At 42.9% G+C, this 20,461-nt stretch overlaps 1 long non-coding RNA gene across 3 annotated transcripts in view; it reads right to left on the minus strand.

Annotated features, from left to right (window-relative positions):
• LOC133262436 (uncharacterized) overlaps positions 1–20,461 on the minus strand; it is a 163,268-nt gene that overhangs the window by 19,074 nt on the left and 123,733 nt on the right. For 2 of the 3 annotated variants that reach the window (XR_009741312.1, XR_009741310.1), the window contains exon 3: positions 1,366–1,540. This is a non-coding gene — a long non-coding RNA (uncharacterized LOC133262436). Of the gene's footprint in view, positions 1–67; positions 912–1,365; positions 1,541–20,461 lie in introns of those variants that run through there. The other variant, XR_009741313.1, reaches the window with a different exon arrangement.

The raw sequence follows: 20,461 nt of genomic DNA on the forward strand, positions 1-20,461 counted from the left end.
TGGTGACTCTTGACACAAACAACATGGATTTCCCTCTATTAGCAAATATTCAGAGATGGGAAAAGACTATGTGCCAGATTTTGACTTTACTTACATTGAATTACCTGAGATTAGAATCTGAAACTAGAAACTTTCTTTATACAGTTACAAATAGCTATATTATGCAGTTTTAAGGGGTTAAGAAAAGGAGGAAATCATAACCACAGAAGTCGTAAAGGCAACTTATCCCAAGCCAAATAGTTTTGTTTCTAATGCAGGGCTTTAATTATAACATGTCATATAATGATGACATAGTGCTATAATAGGCAAATATAATGCATTAATCTGATATTATACTCTGGCTTTAACAATAGGTGCAGCGAACCAGCCTTAGTGGATAACTCATTCAGAACCTATCTGCACACTCCACCTAGATACTTATCTGCCTCTTTAATTAAGTGGAGGGAAACTTCTTGAGGCCATACCCATAAAGCCAGTCTCTGATGATAGCAGAGTTACTGGAAGCCTTTGGTAATCGTTTACACCCACATATTGTGGTTAGCTTCCAACTTTGGCTCTTTCCTTCTTGCTCTGGAACCACCTATTTATCCCCTAGTGTAAATCCCCTAGTGTTTTTGTACCAAAAGGGGGACAAAAAACCTCCGGGGGTTGGTTTGAGCAACACGCCAACATACTGTCATTGGCCTCCTCGGGATGGAACCAGGCTTCTTAATTGCAGTGGTGAAAAAAAGAGTTTGGCAAAGTTTTCACTTACCATCTACTTCTTGAAACAGTAGCAACAGGCTGCATCAGTGAACACAGGATGGCCAGTGACACCTTTCACCATGCACATTCCCAAGGTTGTCCTCAGTGTGTGCTCATGGCAATCAGAGACACTACAGCAACCAACTTCAGAAGAAGCAGGACTGGGCCTGTGGGATAAAATCATCTTTCCTGATTCCATGGGTCCTGTCTAACTTTGTTTACATTGAAAAAACACCCTTTTCGGCTTCTTCAAACACAGTTTGTAGGATTTGCACACTAAGCTAAAAACAAGAGTTTAACTGATAACATTAGTTTGGAAAAGGTGGTTCCCTGAGTTGCAGTGCTTGCTCTCTACTAGGATTTTTTGAGACAAATATCCTGCTCTGAAGCAGTCATATACAGAAGTCATAAAGAACAAGCATGTAAACAGCATCTGAAGAAAGCACAGGGACAGCGATCTTGAGGCCATGTGAGATAACTTGCTCAGGTGACAGAAGTGTACCACAAGTAGTATAGTCCCTGTAGCAGAATAAAGGCAGGCAACATGGGGTTCCTATCCTTCAGTACTAGCTAAGCAAGCCACACAGGATGAGCACAACCAAAATGGCTCTGACAGCTTACCGCCTCCTTTGCCTTTTTCTCTCCTTCTGTGGCTCACTTCCGTACTCTCCTCCGATCTTTTCCAGTATGAAAGGCTCTGCTAACGACCTTTGAACAGATCATGTTGAGAATGTCACTGCAGACCTTCTTAATCTTATGGTGGCGCCTAGATAATATGGTGATGGGTACTGAAATGCTGAAAAACAGACAGACAGATAGCTAGATAAGATTAGATATATAAGCAATTTAGTCATCATACAGAGCAGCTGACATAAGTTCATTTGTAAAGCCAACTGCTAAAATTGCTTTAGAAGTCCTTACATTTTAATTCTGTTGAAAGACAGACCTTTGATCTGAATTGTTTTGGTGGCATGTGCATTATTTGAATGGAACCTCACCTGACCAGGTAATACCAGACCGGTCATTCCTGGCATACTATTGCCATAGGAGAACAGTGTACATGCAAATCCATACTTACCGATAGCTCAAGGGCAGACAGATAACAGCATCATGGAACAGATACAGACTGAAAGACGAGCATCACTTTATTCTGATATGCAGAATGAATCACAGCTAATAAAAAGCTCAAACAATCATATATATAACTAAAAGTAACCCCAAAACACTTTTAAGTTAAGCACGATCATAAAATAAGAGGAGAAAAAATTACAGATAAGTGTTATTGCTTCTCTTTTTCATTAATATTTATTAATTTACACTGAGGGATACGGAGGAGGAAGAGAAATAAAACAGACCTGTCAGATTTGTCATTGTTTATAAACAATTTTATATTCCAGGTATTAGCAAAACACTGGGATGTTTGTTCTGCATTCACTGCAGGGAAAATGATTTACATTCACATGTGATGTTCTTTTAATTTGGCATTAAAAACAATAAATTCAAAGGCACTTCCTAGGGCAGTTTATTTTTGAAGTGGGTTGTTTGTTTTCACTCTAAATCTGAGGCCATGGTAATATTCCCAACTATGGAAGAGGGAAGAGAGTTAATATGAAAGTGTAGAGTTAGTGCTTGGTTTTATCTGAGTGGCATTCACCCCAGCACAGCCACTTTGCACCACTAAAGCAAAACCTGTGCATCAGTGCATGGCTGAACCACAGATAAATGGTTGCATGTCTTAATGAGTGATGGCTGACACTCTCAGAAGATTCTGTGGTTGAATTAGAATAAGCATTCAAAAAGTTCAAATGTTAATCTAAGCCTCTTTGGTTTATAATGATAGAAGTCTGTCTCTAGAGCTGGCTTACTCACTCTGTTTTTAATATAACCTGACTGAAGCTGGGCTTGAACCGCTGCACAAACAGCCACTGTCATGAAAAGCAGCTCCCTCCTTCGTACCCACTCAAAATCAGTAATTGCAGGTGTGCAGAGGGATCAACTGATTGAACAGCAGTCTCCAGACAGTGCTTGCCACAGTCTTGTGTCCTGTGATATTTTACCTTTGCTTGTGCTCAGCTCTAAGGCTTGAAGTCTAGATTAATCTTACTGTACTGTTAGAATCCCTGTTTCCTTGACATTTGGGAAGCTTAACCTCTTTTTGAAGGTACCTGCATCTCACTGGTGACTACAGTGAAGGAGTCCTAATTTGAGCATCTCATTTATTTGCCTGTACTTTGGAAGGATCAGGGTCCAGCTGTCTTGTGAAATGCCCAATGTTATGGTATCTCCCTGAGCAGCAACCTGTCCCCCATAGCAGTATGTTATGGGCTCCTTCCAGCCAGTTTTCCTGCACGTTGGTGTATGTCCTGGTTTTGTCTGGGACAGAGTTAATTTTCTTGCTAGAAATTATTAGAAGGGATGGTAAGACAGGAGACTTGATTCTCCAGATCATATACAATATACCTAAAGCCTGATTCCCCACTGTCTCATGACTGTGCAATCAAACCCATGGACTTACAGCAAGTCCACAGGGTGTGTAAGATGCTTTCTAGCACATCTGGAAGTGCCAGGCTCTCAGTCTTCATAACTAAAAGTAATGGAGGATGAGGACAGTAGTTACAACTATTGTACTTTGATGCCTAATGTCTGCATGAGAGAATATTGGGCTTGTTATGCATGAATTCAACATCTGCAAAGTTGTCTGTCTTGGACATAAATGGAGTAAGTGTGTATTTCCCTTGCACCCCTCATGCCAAACGTGCAAATCAAGCACAAAAGTATGTCATTAGCTGAGACAACCATTTAAAATGGGTATTGAAATGTATTATGTAGCAAAGTGCTAAAGAACATAGTTTTAATGCCTAGAAAACAAAACTGGGCAGAAACTTGTTCAGTGGTGGTAGTTATACCAGAACCAGTAAAAAGGATTAAAACCATTAGTCCCATTAAACAGCCCAATTCAGGCAAAGGGATGGTAATGGACTTCCGTGAACCTGTTTGCAGTGATAACAACAGTTCTTCCTACGGCATCATGCGCTCCCAAAGCTTTGAATGAGTAACTGTAGCTAATGAATAACAGCACTTTTAAATAAAATCTTATTGCCAAACAAAAGAATAATAAAGAAAGTTAATACTTTTTTTTTAAATTTATTTTAGTTGAAGCTTAGAAAAGTTTAGGTTGGAGTTTTGGTTGAAGGTTTGGTTGCTGCCTTTTCCCCTTTTATCTGAACCAGCTCACTCAGACATAATCTTCATCATCTAAACCACATGATTAACACACAAAACAACTTCGGAGCAAGCCAGGTCCAAGCAGGAAGCTGCAAGTACTATCATGTTTTCATGATATTAGCCAGCAAAATAACTGTGGTTTCTTCATTTTTTTTTTTGATTTTTTTGCTTCTTTTTTAATTCTCCACATTTATGTTTTCCTTGAAAGGAGCCTGTGGTTTTGTTTCTTCTTTGTGTTGGAAACCTTCAGATTTACAATCTCATTCCCAGAGGGAATGCTTATTCTCCTAGACAATCCCCACAAGACTGGGGCAGGCCTGGACCCTTCTGCAAAATGGCTAAGGATGGCTCCGGCTCTGCTCAGGTTTGTCAGTCAAACCAAACCATCCAGCCAGAGAGCACCTCTCCCATCTGGTCCAGTTTAAAAGCAGGCAGCTATGACTGTATCATGTGAGGAGGCTGGTCCTGCTGGTGTGTATTAGGCTTGTTCAAAATATTCCATCTGAATTGGCTGTCCTGAGAAAAGAGATGCTTCTTTACTTCTTCTGGGATCTCAGTGGGTTTTAGGTGGGAATTCTGCACTAAGCTGCTCAGGTCACAGCAGTTCTGGGCATGTCTAGACATAAAGTTGCTGGTAGTGGAAGAAATGTTATCCTGAGCAGGGAGGAACCTACTGTGTTGTAGGTGCTTAAGTCCTCTTTTGCATCTGGCCCTAACTTGCAAGAGGGGAAGAGCCAAGTGCTCAAAGGCAGCTTGTATTTTATGGCTATAAATCATGCAAAAAAATATGGACTCAATAATTTTGTACCTGCATTTGTATTCGAGGTGAGGGAGAGCCTTGACCAGGCAGGGAGAGACTCTGATTCTCTGCCTTTTCTCTGCTCTGTGGATTCAGAAAGGAAGCGAGGTGTCATGCCAGCAGAAATTATAGCTCCCATGTGTGTCATGCACTCCTATGCGAAGCTCCGTGGTTGGTATACTGGGTTCTTGTTGGGCAATGGCATGGAGAAGGCTGGTTTCCTTGGAACATTTTCTGTTCATTGTACTGTTCCTTCCCAGCATTTCACAAGCCACCACAAAGAAGACGACAAAAAGGGGGGAAAAAAACCTTCTTAAAATGAATTATGTGTGTCTTCCCTCGCTGCCCCAACAACCTTGGCAAGCTCAATGGAGCCACGCAGAACTGGTCTTTGCTGGATGTTACTCTTTGCACAATTTTATAATTATGGGGAGTCCACATGATGGAATGGTGAAAGCACAAGGAGGGAACTCAGGACTCTTCACCTTCATTCCTGGTTCTGCCACCAAGTTGCTCTGCGCATCGACACTGCATATATAAACTCTTACGGTTGTCCCATTGGCATGAACCTTGTTTTATGTATTTGCTGCTTCTGTCATTTCTAGGGCTACCTGTGCTCCAATCAAAACAGTAGCAAAATGTCCCAACTAATCTGTAAATCAAACTATAAACCTAAGAACTATAACCTCTCTGCTCTGATTCAAAGCCTATTAAAAGACAACACGAAGACATCTGTTTGCTCCAGTGTACTTTAGGTTACAATGCAGGTTCTTGATCAGGTGGAAAAGAGAAGGAAGGCCACTAGAGCTCAAGGAAGCAGTGGGAGAACTACAATATATATTAATAGGAAGTAAAAACACCCTCAAGGAATGCTGAAAGCGAGACTTCTGCCAAGGCTTGGCTAGTTTAGGGACCCATCTTTTGCATCTTCTTGGCTCAACCTAGGAAGAAAACAGCTTCCTGTCTTAACTCCTTAATGCGAGCTCCGTATTAGTAATTTGCAGTACTTTTCATACATGAAAGAACAACTCAGTTCTACTTTCATGGCAAAATTCCCAATGATTTCATTGTGAGCACAGCACAGCTCACATCCTCTTATTCTCTGCTGTTGGGTCTTTTTCACATCCTTCCACGCTGTGAGGCTTCACTGGTCTTCTCCGACTCATGCTCATTCTTGGTCTCTTTCTTTGACACAGGTTAAGAGTTGCTAACTCCATCTAAAGATTGTATTGGTCTCTGTAGCAACCAAAATGTAAAAAGAAGCAATTGATTCAAACACTGTCTTCTGGTTCCACTCAAGACATCTCCTGCTTATAGTGACAACGTGTTTTCTTCTTGCTTGTCAGCATAAGCCTCACAGTCAACTTCAGCTGTTCTCAGATGGGGCTTATGGAGGAGAACAGGCATCTGGACAGTCCTCACTACCACACTTGCAGAAGTAGTCTGTAAATGTAGCATGTGATCATCCCAAAGCACAAACACAAAAATGAAGAAAAGAGTGAACCAAAAACCTATTAGTGTTCTTGAAAATGAAATCTCATGATCTCACTATGTAGCACTGCTATTTCAGTACTGTGGATTTAAAAACAGTACTAAATTTGTGGTACTTCTTTAAGTATCTACTTCCCTGGGGTTGGTACCTACAACTGCCCTCTTTGCCTTTCAAAATCCTCTTTTAAATTAACAAAGCGGTTTCAAACAAGCGGAAGGCTATATATAGATGCTGGAAAGTTTATGCAAGATTTTCCCAAAGTTATTTTAAAGTCTTTACCAAAATAAAAACTGCAAAGATGCGTAACCAGGATCCACTTATAACCATGTCATCTCTAACCCATCTGCTGTCATGGCACAAAATGAAGGAGTTTGAGGAATATGGACATGGATTATATAAGGAGATGCTTTCGGTTGTGATCAGAGATGGCTTTTTCCTTCTAAAAATACACTAAATTTGATTCACTAGCAGCAGTGACAAAAAAAAGATGTTTTGGTTCATAAGGAAACACTTTGATTCAAATATTTAATTTTGCTTTAAGGGTTTCTAAAAATATAATAAAGTGCTAAACTAAAATGGAAACTCTGAATCCCAAAGCTAAAACATTTCACTTAGAAAATGCTAAACTTGTATAATTTGATCTGTTTGGCATTTCAGGGTGATATAACTGAAATAGTCAGTTGAAACTGGTTCAGTTCACAAAGCATCTCCCTAGATTTGAACATTTTGGTTAAGATTATCTGATAATAAATACAGGGAGGATGTTATAATGAAGAAATAATGTGCTGTCAGAATCAGGATTTCAGTGTTGCCAAATACAGGTCTGTAATGGCATTTTACTGCATTACTTTATCAATGATATTTACAGAACTCTCAGCTGAAAGGTGGAGTGGGTACAGTAAGGAGTAGGTCACGGCTGACTTTTAGTATATTATTAGCTATGGCCAAGCTGAACAAATCTGCAAACTCCACTTGAAGGGAAAATACCATGCACATTTGTGATGCCACAGAAATAAAGTATCATAATTAAACCCGTGGTTCTTCTCCCTCAAGATTTTCTTCAGGCCTGTCCTCAAAATGAATCCTAGGCAGGTAATTTCTTGTTTACCCACATGACATTTAAGCAGCATATTTAACACACTTGCAGTTCATACTTTAAATTCAAACATAACATCAATCCAACAATTCTTGGCAAATATCAGGCAGCAGTGGAGTGTCAAGAATTCAAGGAAACTCCGATCTAATTTAAATGGTGCTGCTCTCAAAAGCTGGCAACAAGGAGTGCATCTTCTTAAAATGTTTCTATTAGAAGCTGATGTTTATGATTGCTCTCAGCTTGGCAAGAAAAACAGTCTTCTAAACATTTACATTTCACATTCTTCAGGACAGTTGAAAAATGTTGGCTTGCAGCTCCCCACACTGCAGAGAGGTTGTGAGGAATGTTACAGTAGAACGTTAAGAGCCATGCACTTTTCTTGTCCTTTGATTTACTGTGTGGCAGGTTTTATACCAGTTGTGTTCCTAATGTTGTCTGTCCTGATTCGAGTATCACTCAAACAACATGGGCCTGGGTTTATTTTTCTAGCTAATAAAACCAAAGTAAACTCATTTATTAATAATACTTTGTAATAATGTTACAGTCACTATTTGGAGACTTTCCCATTTGAATATATTCACTATGATCTGTTGCAAAACTCCCCAGCCGAGTCAGAAAATGAGCATTTTTAAGAGAAGAGGCCTGTGAAGAGGGGCTGTTAGTGTTCCGTTTGTCCAAACACTATGGCCATGTACTGGTTGCCTACAACTCCGATCACAATGTACAGACATCAGCACAAAAATGAGAATATAATGTAGAACCCGGTCAGTCCCGCTGGCTCCATGTAACTACTGTCATGAGTAACTGCCATGCTTGAGTAAGACTTGTGTGTTCTGGCTGCTGTGTCCCACACACTGTGGCCCCAGTGCACAGTCCTGGTGAGCTCTCACACATGGCACCATTAAAGCTAGCTGGACTGGCTGCTTGTACTTGCCTACTTGCTCCCTTGCACATGGATTTCCCAATCTGACCAAACCTAATAGCATTAGAAATAAACACACAATATAGCATTGGCTTATTCTTCACCAACAGCACTGCTTTCAAAGCACAGTTAGATTGTAGATTAGAGGTGCATAAATGTCTTCAGTGTGTTCCCCACTCCACAAATCACTGGAGGATATGTATGAATCTTACTGACATAGTTAAATGAATTGCTGAATTAGGACAGATCCATGGGATATGATGAAGTCCTAAACACTGCCAACTCCCAGGAAGGTCACTGAGAGTTGATGGTACCTAGGACTGAATAAATACAAGAACATGAATAATCTTCTGTATGCAAATCAACCTACTGCAGTGTTGCAATCGGTAGGAGTCCCCAGACTGGACTGCCTGTGTGGGTAAGCTCACTCATGGCCTGAGGATCTGCAGAATCAGGCTTGGTGGTATGCGCTGGCTGCCTGTGCACTATCATTTTAATTCAGCTTGCTAAGGTGTGTGCAATCTCTGTTAAGGGACACGTAAGCCACAATCACAGTGGCATCGAGTCAGCTGCTTCAGGTCTGGGCCATTTTGCTGTCAGCTGAAGATGTGAGGCTTGATGGAAGTGGCTTGTTCTAAGGCACTTGGATAACGACTGAAATTTGCTGTATGCCTTGCTGCTAGCAGTAGTAGCGCAGAACTCGAAGCAAGGGAATTTTACAAACTGTGAATACAAATTGTAGGTGTGAAGTTTTAATTGGGCATAATTAGGCAACGATATAAACAAACTGTACACACGTAATGACCTCCATCAGAGGTCAACTTAGAAATGGTATTAAAGTCTCATCAAAACATGATGCTGTGACAGTATTGCAGAGACCCCCTGAAGCAGCTGTAAACTACCTTGTCTGGGCCATGGCAAAAAGCCTGGGCCTTACTGCTGCCGGCATGGTAAGATCAGGGGTGCATTCCCTTTTGGCAGCTCCCAGTTAGCCGCAGGATTGTGTTGTTCAGGGAGGTGCTTTTATTCGGTAGGATAAAAGCTGGGTCTTGCTGGCTTACATCAAACTTGTTTGGGAATATTTGCAAACTCATGAAACAAAAGACAATGCCTCTTGACACAACATTTTTAGCGAAATTCTGTACAAGAACTCTCTAATTCCAGAATAAAAATGACCACACAAAGAGTGACTCAAAACTAACTCCCTGCCAGCCTTTAGAAACTGAAAGTCCCATTTTAAAGTGGAAGGCACTTACAAAAGCCCCATGTTTTTATTTAGCTTGTTATTTCCAGTGTGTACATCCCCTAGAGCAGACACCCAAAATCAAATGCAGTCAGGGGAATCTCAAGGTACCCAGTGACAGTTGCCTCATTTCAAGATAAGCACCCAAAATCAAATAAGGTCAAATGAACCTCAAGGTGCTCAATGACTCATTCCAAAGCAGACATTAAAACCAAAGCATCTCTGCAGGTTTTTGGAAATCTTAGCCTAAGCGGCTGGGGCAGATGACGAAGCTGAGGAATTCCTGTTCTCATAGATATGTCTTCTCAGAAGAACTTTTTATCAACTAATAATTTATATCATAGAGATTAGCATATAGAGGTCCCTAGGAATCCGGTAACACATCATGAATCGTAACTTAATAGAACCTGTGTATAACCGGTGTCTTGAATAACACTAACAACTCTGTAGAAAGAAATGAAGGGAGCAGCTTGGAGTGGGTGGGAAGCAGTAGCCTGCAGGCTAGCTATGAGGAAGGGAGAAATAATAAGGCACCTAGTTCCTGGGAAGGGCCAGCAGGTGCATTTGTAGAGGTCACACACCTTCTGGTCAATTAGGTCTAAATCCAGAGGAACCACTGGTAAAACATCCATGGCTGCTGGCTTTGGTAAAAGCCAATTAGAGGCATTTATATTATAAAACCTAATTTCTAGGGAACAAAAGTGTGGAGAACTTCAAAGAGTTGCGCAAAGAAAGATGGAGCGTGGTGTATATTCAGGACTGGGACCAATGGAACCCAGTGCCTGAGCATGTGGACGTTCTTTGAGATTGCAGAGAGGGTGGCCTAAAACACTGGCCTCTGGCTGCAAAATTTAAGGCAGAATTGAACTATTTTTTACTTGTTTATTCTACATTTGACTTGTTTACCTCCTCCCAGCCTTGCATCTCAATGTTCAAGTTCAATTGTTCCTAAACGAACACTTGTTTTTCTCCACGGCTTGTCTGACACTGGCGTTAAGGCAACTGAAAACAAAGCTGTGGTGTTACAATTCCGTGGAGATCACAGACTGAGTCAAAGAAGCATGTGTGGGTAACCTTGAGAACCTGCACCTCAGCACAGCTTCATGACGTTCTTTAAGTGGGAGCTTTTTTGCCAGGCGAAGAACCACTGCAGGAGCTGGGAACGCCAAGGGCCAAGTTTGCCAAGGAGGTCCCTTTATAGGCACAAACAGAGCCCTCTCTGAGGCAGAGACTCCCCATAGCTTCTCCAAGCCACGGTGCTGTACAATAAGTAGACCGAAGTCATACCACGGGTTAGTGACAAAGCTGAAAAGAATCCAGATTGCCAGCTCCCTGTCCTACATGCCAGATGTAGTCCTGCCTTCTCCTGTAGGATAAAAACATCAGGAAAATATTCTAAAAGCTTTCAAGAAGCAGTGTGGATTTTGCTGTTAAAAGGAGGAAACATTATCAAAGGATCAGAAAATTCCACAAAGTAACACAACAGTTGCTATTGCAAAACTCTGGGGGATCTCTTCTGTGGTATAGAGCTATTCAGCAGCTCAGATTCATAGCTGTATTTCTTCGTCCTCCACAGTCATAAAATCTTTTTCCTGTTTTGGCTAAGTTCACTAAGCTCCACTCTTTTGGCTTCGGTGGAAGCCAGACCTTGCCTAAAACGTAGTATTTTTATTGCCCTTTCCATAGAACATTTATGCTGTGTTTATCAGGTTCATTTCTTTTTTTCATTGGAAGTTACTCACACTGCCATGAGTACTGCTTTAATGTCATGAGAATCACACTCTGTAGGGCGCATCCTATGACTGCCTCAAAAATCTCTCCCTGTGGATAATTTGTCTCTGTGAAATAGTCTGGTTCCAACTATTCATCTTTGCCAAGAAGAACAATGCTACCAATTATTCCTACAGTGGAAAATAAATCAGAACTATCATTTGTTTTCTTGCAGTTGGTTGTACATATCCTTCATCAGAAGAAATTTAGCTATGAATTAGAAAAATTTCCTGTCACCTTCCCAGTCTCTCCAGTTTGTGCAGGATTCATAGTAAGCCTATGCATGAGATGAGTTATTTTACCTGGGAGGCAGGAATTGTTCCAAGTTCATACCTGCTCAAGATGTAATTCAGTTTTATGAAGGAGACTGGCATAATGCCTATCTACAAAAAAATCTCCAGCATCATTACATAGAGCACAGAAGAGTTAACAGTGACCCAGTAAAAGAAGATGGTTTTGCAGAGAGAAAAGATCTGTCATTAATGAAAAGAAATGAGGTGAAATTACTGAAAAAGCATTTCTGATCATGCAATCAAGGAAAGATAGAACAAAACTCCAGGGCACAGAGGGAACTGTGAGTACTACCTTGGGGAGAAGGTACAACAGATACTTCTTCAGATAAGGGAATAGCAAAATTCAGTGCCTGAGCTCAGAAACCCAAACATATTAAGAATACAATCAGTTCACATTCATGTATTGGCACATGAGTAGCTTTAGGACTTGGCTCTCGTATTCTGCTTAAACATTCAATTCATAAGAACAATTCAGAGGTACCATGACTGTAGTGACAGGACAAGGGGCAATGGGTTTGAACTGAAACAGCAGAAGTTAGATAGGTTAGATATAAGGAGGAAGTTCTTTACGGTGAGGGTGATGAGGCACTGGAATGGATTGCCCAAAGAAGCAGTAAGTGCTCCATCTCTGACAGTGTTCAAGGCCAGGCTGGACAGAGCCTTGGGTGACGTGGTGTAGTGTGAGGCACTCCTGCTCTTGGCAGGGGTTGGAACTGGATGATTTTAAGGTTCTTTCCAACCCAACCCATTCTACGATTCTATGACTGTGACAGTGTCAGACATCAGAGCAGAGGCACACTCAGGTTACACAAACAGTCCCCTCCTGTGCACACACTTGTGAACATCTGGCTCTACAGACTTTCTGCCTTAATTTTCACTGTGCCCAGGACTCACTGAGGTGTTGTCCGAGGTGCTGAGTCCTCTTCAGGTCATTGTGAAGCTGAAGGAAGCTGCAGGTGCTCTGTGCCACTGAAAATCACGTCACGGGCTTAATCATCAACAAAGTCTTATTACCAAGATTTGCAGCTGGTATCCAATGAACTCCGAGATAGCAGCCAGAGTCCCAAGCAACTCGTAATACCAGTTTTTCTAGAAAATTAATAAATGCAAATGTTAACTGTTCTGAATTCACCCAATAAACAAGTCACCTGGAAAGATTTGTGGGTTTCATTAGACTAGAGAATATAAATAGAAAGGAAATGGACGGCCTGAGAGTTGGTGTCCAATAAACCCCACAACGTGGCAAAGCTTTTGCAGGGCTCTCTGGGTATGCAAGGAGATCATTAGCAAAATGTCATTGTAGTCTTTCAATCACTATAAAATACATTTAAATGCTTTCTAAGTGTGCAGCTCATTAATGACAAATGACGCAACTGCAGCGGATAGGCTGGATCCTGCGCTAAACAACACAAAGTAAAGAAGATAAACAGTGCTGAACTGTGCTGAGAAGCTCCAAGGAAGTGATTCTGTTCTCAGCTAGTGAAAGAAGCTGACAAGGGATGAACATTACCCAGTCCCTCATTAACACAGAGGCAATGAGTCTTGATACATGTCTAGCGTCCATTCACACCAGTGATTTTGAGGGTAAGTGAGCAGAGGAACTTGAGATTCATCCCCATTCAGTGTAAGAAACCGTGTTGCACTGAGTCTTGGCATTGTTTCCATTCTTGCCTTATCCCCACTACAACAGCTTGCTGTCCTGTAACAGGCAGAACAAACCCCAAGCAAAATCTGGTGTGACTGTTCAGCGCTGAAAAAATGCTCCTCCTCAAGTCCTGGCTGTAAGAGACAAATGTGGATTCCCCTGGAAATCTGCCCAGCTCTAAATGTGAGCATGGACATGGGTGCTATTGCTTGCACTCTGGCTTTGTGTTCAAACTCTCCCTTGCCTGCAGTTTCCAGACTTTTCCTACTGAAACTAGGGTGAGATTATAAATTTAAAGGACCTATCAGATAATCATGTATCATCTTGATAACGAATTATGGATTGAAAACAACTCTTACAGGCTGAGAAAGTCTGATAAATTATGCACTTGCCTCCAAAGGAAAAGGAAAAACGACATATTAAGAGAACAAAACTACTGTACCACAGGTATAATGTTTTAGCAAAACTAACACGAAGGGCAGATTGCACTCTGAATCTGGACCATGAATAAGATCTTCCCAGCTTCTGCGGTGGCCTAGACATGTGTCACCTTCTACATTCCTCACCAGTCTCTCAGGGTTGTAATGTGCCACTACAGCTCCCAGCCGGGAAGCCACCACGTGCTACCTGCCAAGTCTGGCAGAGCCCACGCGATGACACTGCCCCACACCGGTGTGTGGATGTGGTAAAAACCACCCAGCTGACCTCCATAAAAACGGATTGAGTGGCCCTGCTCGAAGCATTGTGCGTCTTCCTGGAGTTATGCATCGGAAAGGACTCTCTGAGTCATCCTTCTCATCTGCATATCCCTTTGCATCTTGGCATTAACAGTCAAGAGCCATTGGAGCCAGCTAGAAAAACCTCATGTTTGTGCTCTCCCATGCAAATACCTCTTCTCCCTATATATTAGTTACTGTGTGTGGGTTTTCTCTCTCACTCTCCCTTGCCATATGTGTGGGAGTTGATGGCATCAACTTTATGAAATCTCAACACATGCCAAGAACAGCTGGAGAAGTTGAAACAAGTTCTGGGTGAGGTGAGTTTCATGGGCAGGGACTGAAATTAGTAAAGGTACCGTGGCTGCTTGCCATCCTGGGAGTCTCACATGGAGCATGTGGGCTTTGCTTGCTCCAAAAGCAGATTCCCCATGGAAAAAAGGATTTGATTTAGATAATGAGATAGTTGAATTAGAAGAATCTGTTCACGAGGAGAGACCATCTCTGCACCTCTTCCGTGACTGGTTCATTATGTAAATATAAGAATTTCATCATGAGTCTGAGGTAACTAATATCCTTAGCCAGCATGCAGCACTCTTCAACTTCAAAACGCTTCACTAACATTAATAATTAATCACAACAACGCTTAACTGTTATCATTTTAAGGTTATCATCTTAATCAATGGGTAAACTGAGGCACAAAGATTTCAAGAATCCCAGCCTGTCAATGGCAGTACCCTTGTGTCCCAGCCTGGTGCTCAGTGTGTCCCAGTGCATGGCCAAGCTACCTGATATGCTTTATGATGAGAAGGAACAAACCAAGAGGGCACTGCAGGATGAATGAAACAGAACGCCCTCCAGACTGCACACAGAGCAGAACCTGTTACTCACTGGCTGCTCCCTGCAGGTCTCTGTGCTCTCAAACCCAGGATGTCTGTCCCCCCCTTGTAAATTCTACACATTTCTGTTGATCTTTCTGCACGTTCCCTTCAGCAGTCCAACAGTATTCCTGATGTGACTGGTACCCTCTGGCCTCAGCCTTAGCTATGACTCAGGTATTTGCATCGTCTTTCTTAGAATATAAAGAACCAATGATATGTCTGTTGAATTTTAGTGTTATAAATCATGGAATAACTAGCATTTGCTTTTGAAGCACTTTACGCATCTATCTCAGAAGAATTTACAACTTTTGTCTCAATCTCTTACATAGGAACATGTGAGCCTGGTTCGATTTTGGTCTTGTTAATTTTCTGCAATCAAGTCTTGCCTAGGCTTTAGTAAATGCAACTTTTATCTTATCGGTTCCTGCCATTAGTTCCATCTGGACATCTCCACTAGGCCCTACATTATTGTTTAGGTATGTCATTCCCAGGCAAACCTGGGGAGAATTGTGAAAGAAGTGACCTCCCTGCCCAATTCAGAAAATGAAACTTCGGCACAGCCTCCTAAATACAGGAACATTCACAGTACATCTCAAAGAGAAGTTTGCTTGTCTTGAGGCTTCACAAGAAAGATCTGTCAAATGTGGCAGGCTGTCATTAAAAACAATTAACCTAATCAAAAATCCCTTTTATTTCTGCTTAGTCAGGTGAATATTAAATACTAGATCTTCCAGGGGCACAGAGAAGAAGAGGAAATCAGCATCTCTGTTTTCATTCAAACACGCATATGAAGGAGCAAGTACAGATTCGCCTTCGTATACCTAAAGTATGCATGTCATTAGTATGACTGAACAGGGAGTCATGAGACTCGTATCCATGACTGGCCACCTGCGTGTCACTTGGGCGGTTGCCTTCAGAGTGACAATGCTGCCCTAAGCATTTAAACCCAGGGAAACACACATTTTCCTGGCAAAGTGGACTTGTGAGAGCTGCTGTTCTCCCAAGCCCTCACTCCCCAAGACTTCTGGTACCTGTTAGGACAATACATCTCATGGAACATGTAGATTTTTGTACCTGTTTGGTTTAGAATAAACTGGTTGCTTGTAATGTCTGAACTCCTGGCATCACCACCACCAGTACAAGTACACATCTCTCCTCAGCACTCCCAAAGCTCTTTTGTGTTTTCTAGGAGTAGAGGAGGCAAAGAAAAAACCTAGTTCCTTTGAGGTGGGAGCTCACCCCAAGGGGGAGGAGGGGGAAGCTGACCTCCAGTGCATTCACTGATCATATTTATTTTTAAAGGCACTTAGCCATAAGTCTCAGCCTATGGATCTGCTTCCTGCAGGCACACCCTGCTTGTGGCTGTGAAGGTACTCACTAAGCACTAGTAACACCCAGCATTTATATAGGGCTTTTCATCTTCAAAGAACTTCCCGAACATCGTTTAATTAACGAATCCTCACAGCCCTCTGTGAGGTATGCACAGTTATTACCCCCACATTTTACAAGTGAGGAAAACTGAGGCAGCGATTAGCTGAGGCAACACTGTGGGAATTGGGATTAGGGCTCAGGAGAAGTCATGAGTGCCTGGACCCCCATCCCACGCAACGACTGTCAGGCTGCCTCATTGGGAAATGCACGTGGTGCCTCAGTTTGGCACAGTATCTTGAACACAGGGGGTGCTGACTCTTTGGTCCATCAGCAGCACCTTTTCCTTCCAGTTTCATATATTTTTTTCTGTGTAGGGATCTGGAAGAATTCTCTTTTTTATCTCCCAGTATCAGTTCCAGATCCCGCTGTCACCCACTCAGGAGATGGAAAGACAGACACTGGGACTGAGGTTCTGGAAGACATCTTCTGTTACCTATAGCACTATCTAACACATTCAGTTTTAATGCCTTCACAGTGTTTCTAAAATGACATACACGGGGTACTTTCACCCATGGATCTCAGAGCGCTCTATGGACAAAGGACGGTGTTGCAATCCCAGATCACACTATGGCTCTGTGCAGACTCTCAGACCCACTCAGGCTTGGCCTCAGCTGTAGATCTGATGATTCACGACCCTCAGCCCACATTCATGAAAGTTCAGTGAGTTTCACTCACATCCTCCTCAGTAACTGTGGGCTCCTCCCTTGAGAAGCCCCAGGGTATCCCAGTTCCCAGCTGACATGTGGAGAACAGGAGCAGACTTCCTGGTCACAATGGTAGCCGGTAGGGTGAGAGAGGGCACCAATGATGGGGGTTAAACCTGGATGGTTCAACCTCGTCAAACTTGAACATCCGAGAGAACCTGCAGGGCTTGGTTCCCCTCCAGCCCTCCAGGGCTCTCACAGCCCTAATTATTATTGTTGTTGTTGTTATTATAACAAAACATTAATATACTGCCATAAAATACAAACTAGATAATACACGTTCTTTGCCTGAAGAGCTCAGGCTTTAAACAGGCTGGACACTCTGAACTGGATCCCTCAGATGAGACAGGGAAGGCACAGCCCTTTTTACAGCAATTTCCCCTCTCAATTCCTTTGAAGTGTGGCTGGACACTGTGAAGGGATATGGGACGTGGCAGTAAGTGGCTGACCAGGCAGCATCAGAGATAGAGCATGCTCCTCCAGCTGTGCCTCAGCTCATGTTCTGCTATGCACAGAGCTGTGGGAGAAAGACTTGTGGCTGGCAGTCACACTCACAAGGCAGGGGACTGGGGGGAATGGGGTTTCATTGATCTCATTGTGCTTCTCAAATCAGCTGCAGCTCAAAGCTGGTACCTACCACTGGGAAAGCAACGTCCAACCCACTGTTCCCGGTGGGGTAGCAGCCCTCAGGTCCTGCTGGGTTCTCACAGGTGCTATCAGGGCATTGCTGTCAATGAGTTGATCAGCAATGCTGCCTCTGTCTGAGCCAGACAGTGTGCTACCACCTGCAGAAATGCAGCAGGAGCTGCTCCATCCTGCTCCTGCACAAGACAACCATCCCACAGGCGTTGCTTCAAGTGCACCGTTCTCCTAAATGGAGGTTGTGGGATTGTCATGCTCACAAGAAAACAGGAGCACAGTAGTACATAGTGTGCTGGTGCCTCTGCACAGCCAACTGCTTGGAAGCAATGGGGAATCTGTGGTTTGTAAATGCTCTTCTGACCGAGACTGATGCCTTCACTTGCCTGTGAGGTTCCTTCTGCTCCCTCCTGACAGTGTTTCCCAGCCTAATCTGAGCTGCCATGAGATATCAAGCCAAGAGAGAAGTTGCAAATGTTGCAACTCCTAAGCTGCACTCTGAAATGGAATAGTAATACTTGTAATTAATAATAATCTCTAATGAAAACAAAAAAATCCCTGCTTATTCCAATACAGAACCTTAGGTAGTGCTAGGGCGTCAGGCAGGCTTTTCAGCCTCTGGACAGACTCACCCACGAGGCCCAGCATCAACACGCCCTGTGTACACCTCACATCGCTCTGAACAACTGCACCAAACCAAAACAAAGACAAGGAGCACTTTAGGTTCTTCGTGTCTCTAAGCACAAGGGAGGATACCTGGACAGTTTTTACCAGCTCAATGCTCTGAGCCAGAAATAGTCCCTGCACCTATATTCATAACTCATAAACCAAACCAAAAGAACCCCCCGACAAAATATATTTACACTGAAGGAAGCATTCCTCTGAAGCACTGCTGCTGTTTTCATCCCCTCCAGTGCTCTGTGTTCTGGTGTTCCAATGTTCTCTGACCATTTGGTCTCAAAAACATTGAGCAGACACTGCCAAAGTTTCTGAATGCTGAATCTGACCTGTCTTAGACCTGGCACAAACCCAAAACATACAAAGAATAGGGGCACACCTAGTATATTATTAAGGGATATAATGTTAATTCTGATTATTATTGAACTTAAAGCAATTCTCATCACAGAACCTACAAGGCAGTGTGGAAGCCTCACTGTGTAAAGGTTCATTATCACCCACTGCCCTCTCCTAAACCACTGCAGCTGCTTCTTCCCATTCCTTCTCATCAGGCTTTTAGCTTAGGCCCCAGCCAGGCTTGGCTCTACCCCATGCAGGTTTTGTTCATACACACAGGTACGTTGATGATTTAATTTTCCCCTAGTTGATCTGCCTTTTTATGGCCAGCTACTGCCCACTTGCCCAGTGCTCCCTGACAGCTCGCTGGCCACACCACCTGAACTCCTCCTGCCTTTTTCCTTTCTCTACCCCTGCTCATTCTTGGCTGTCACCAGAGAAGCCCTTTTTCATCACTGCACTGCCCCAGAAGCTTACTGCTGAGCATGCAGCACTTGTGTGCAGTGGACATCTGCTTGCAGCCTGACACACACTGTGCTGCATTTCTTTTTTCCCATCTGCAGAAGGTGATCCAGGCAAAATGGCTCATTTCTAAGTCAGCTCCTTGTGGTTTATGCTTCCTGCCATAGCAAGAGTTGTCAATCAAGCAGAGCTTAATCTTAACTCAGGCATTAACTTGAACACAATTAATTCTTGGCAGCAGACATAAAATGCTATGAGCTCCGTCTCTGCTGATGGTGATAAGGCTGACTGTCAGGACAGGCTCTGCATTCACTCCTTGACTTTAGCAAGAGTTAGATCAAGCCCATACAGACTAATAAAACAAATTACATTGTTGGCATTAGCAAGTGCAGCTCTAAAAGAGTCAATTGATTTCTGTCTCACTATGCCAACCAGGACCTTGCTTCAACTTACAAAGGTGGCTGGGATTTTCCTAGTACTTTTCAGGACAACAATTCAAATTACTGCTGGCTAAGACTAAAAAGCGCAAGTTTGAGGCATATGGCCTAACCCAAAGGGAAGGTGTCTGACAGGCTGTACTGCTATCACCACCCCTTTGGCCAGACACATACCAGACAGTCACAGATGTGACCTGCTGCCAGCCGGGTCAACGTGATCTCTCTGTGCTTTCCTCTCCCGTGTTGCTGTGGCCTCACTGCACTATCTGCATGGCAGTTTCAATCTCGTTTTATCTCATTCCACTTATGGGGTTGACTTGTGTGGCTCAAATGAAGCCTTGTTAGCTTTGCTGGGGTTCACAGTGATCCAGGTTATGAGATGACCTCAGAGAGACTGTCACCACTCACATCTGATGCAGGTTATCTGCATCTTGAGGTTGAGGAGCCAGCTGGGCCATCTGTCTGCACCACTTGCAAGCCTGACACTTGCTGTCCCACTCCCTGCCCCTCACTTTTCTGGCTATCTATTTTTCTGTTGTTACCTTTATCAAGACAAGAACTTCACCAACCTGGCATGCCAGCCTGATGTACTTAGCAGATTGCGGTGTGACTCAGTACAGAACTCTTCCTATGTTTTCACACATAAACACAGTCAGTGGACAAGAAGACAGTGAAAAGAGTATGCAGTGCATCATGGAGATTGCAAAACCTTGAGGAGTCAACTGATTGGAAGGTCCCTCACAAAACAGGTCCCCATTCCCCACGGAAATGCCCTAGTCCTTTCTTGATTTGAACAGCACAAGTTCTCAAAGCATCTGAGATTCATTAGGTCAAACACAGGGATACTCATATTATTAAAACTCCAGTAAACATGTATTCTATTAGCAATATTCTGGCAGTCATTCTGAAGGGTCTTTAGGGCTTATCCATTCACAAAGCCCCGTATTT

Source organism: Pezoporus flaviventris, unplaced genomic scaffold, assembly GCF_033815535.1.
Source record: "Pezoporus flaviventris isolate CSIRO_AGI_PZ_B2104156 unplaced genomic scaffold, CSIRO_AGI_Pfla_v1 ptg000213l, whole genome shotgun sequence".
NCBI classification, from domain to species: Eukaryota; Metazoa; Chordata; class Aves; order Psittaciformes; family Psittacidae; genus Pezoporus; species Pezoporus flaviventris.